This window comes from Echinops telfairi, unplaced genomic scaffold (assembly GCF_000313985.2).
Source record: "Echinops telfairi isolate 266 unplaced genomic scaffold, ASM31398v2 ScPeMD7_655;HRSCAF=1070, whole genome shotgun sequence".
In the NCBI taxonomy this organism is placed as follows: domain Eukaryota; kingdom Metazoa; phylum Chordata; class Mammalia; order Afrosoricida; family Tenrecidae; genus Echinops; species Echinops telfairi.
In genome coordinates this window covers 25425296-25427549 of record NW_022104553.1, presented here as the reverse complement: position 1 = coordinate 25427549, position 2254 = coordinate 25425296, and positions in this window count along the sequence as shown.

Here is a 2254-nt window from a genome sequence, read left to right as displayed (position 1 = left end):
AATTTTTTTTTTCTTTTCCTTGTAACAGTTTTGTTTAACGTCATTAAACGGAAATAAAGTTCTTGTTAGTGTAAAAAAAAATGAGTAAGCAAGCAGAGACCACCATCAATGTTCCAAAGGCCAGAAAAGGAATTTCTGTGCTGGAACACGTGAGGGAGAGTTGAGCATAGAGCAAATGCTGCTTGGGTCAAGAGTAGGTCAACAGACCCAGCCAGCGTCTTCCTCGCCGGGTCTTCGACAGAGCAGGCGATCCCACTGGCGTCCACCGCCTAGTGACCACTGGGTGTTCACACGTGAAACACCCTTCCCTTTCCTATCATTGGTGGATTCTGTCCCGGTCTTCTTGGGATCCCTTGGGCCGCCACGCTTCTGCTCTTGGCACTTGGTGGACAACGCACTTAGGAGGCTGCTGGTTTCGACGATCCCAGTAGCCGGCCGGCCACGGTGGGAATCAGAATAGTTACTTCTTAGGATGCCGTCCCCTCATGCACGGCGAACCTCTGGTGCCGCTGCCTAACACATGGCCGAGGCCTAGACACGTCACCCCCCTGATTTTTGACACTGCACGGAGGTCTCAGGCAACGGATGGGCACATTTGGAGGCATGGTGGATGTCTTCGCTGGGGCTTCCATGAGCACGGCTTGTGTTTCCATAGCTGAAGGTGTGCTTGTCCACTGGAGGGACTGGCCCTTCTCAGTTTGCCGGAGCAATGCCGGTTATCTCCTCTTGGTCTGTTCCTGACTTTGAGGTAGAGAGATATCACAGTGTCTTGGGTTTTCTTTGTAGGTTTCCCAACGTAGGCCTGCAGTGGGGAGCTGGTATCTCGGGGTGCTAACGGATGATGTGGCCGCTGAGTATGAGACCACCCGCCATGGGGTGGAAAAGACGGAAGGGAATTGGCTCATGCCAATCAGGCACCAAATCAGGAAGACAGGATGGGTGAGGACACCCCAGAACCGATGGCACCCGTGTGCGGACAACCCGTGTTATGCACGGCTTCTCCTAGGGAGGTGTGTGACGTCCTTGAATTGTCTTTCACCAATGACCTGCAGGATCATTACTGTCTTTCCCCTCCGGGGGACACCACTTCTGCAGGCAAGCTCTGACATCCTAGAGATGTCAGGAGTCTTGGACTGTTGGCCATCTGTGAGTTGCTAACCAGAATCCAATGAGTAGAAAGGTGGGCTCAGAGCTGGCCAGAAAGCAGAGGGCTCCCAGGTGTGCTTGGCCTTCCTTTCTTTGTCCAGGGTCTCTGGGCTCTCAGGGAGGGTCCACCTAGCACCAGCTCTTGGGGGGCGGGGGTGGCCGTTTGGGCGGAGGGAGCGTGGGTGGCAGGAATCCCCCCCAGGTTGATTTAGAAGAGCTTCCCTTCAGCCAGAGGGCAGGATCCTCTGTGCCCAAGGGAGGGTTCTGATTCCTGACCTGTGGTTTCAGGAAGCCCTAAGCAATTGTATCTCGCAGTTTCCATGAGATTCCATCACAGAATCAGATTGCTGATTCTGCTGGACTCAGGCTCGGTGGAGTCTATTCTGTGCAGATGAAAATCTGACTCTGCGAGGTAAGTCAGGTGTGCAAAGAGATGCCAGGCCGGGTCTTCCCACAAACCCCATTTGCATGTGAGTGTGGCCCCTCCCAGAAGTGTTGCCAGGAAGTGTTCCCTGGGGTGAGAAGTGGGCTGATGCGCTGTTGTGTGAGCAGCCAATCAGAGCTAAGAAGTGGCCTGAGGGTGTGTACCTGAGCCAGTGTAAATAGAGGCGGGTCAGAGAGAGCTCAGGGTCAGTCCTGGTGGATATTTCTGGAGACCGCAGAGCCCACTGGGAAGAGCAAGAGGCTCACCAGAGCACAGAAGATCCTGCCTGCCCTACCCTGGGATGGCCTTGGCCTGGATGGAAGCTGAGCATGCAATGGAAGGTCCCCCTGCAGAGCATGTCCACTTTGGCTTCTGGCTGGTCAGAAGCTATTACTGCATCTGTGGTCTGAACACGGAGGATGTGCGAGGTGGGCACGCAGCCTGGCGGAAGCAGCACCCGAGGCTTGGCTCTGGGAACCCTCTCAGGATGCACACTTTTCTCTGAGAGGCTGGACCAGGTGTGGCCTGCCTCTGCCCAATTGGCCCCTCACCAAGCGAACAGGGGCCACTTGGCCTCGAGCAACACCAGAGTTTGCATGGCAGCCTGAAACTGTTGAAGAGCCGTCTCTTGTTCTGGGCCCCACTCAATATTGGAGGCCTTTCGGGTCGCTTGATAAACAGGTC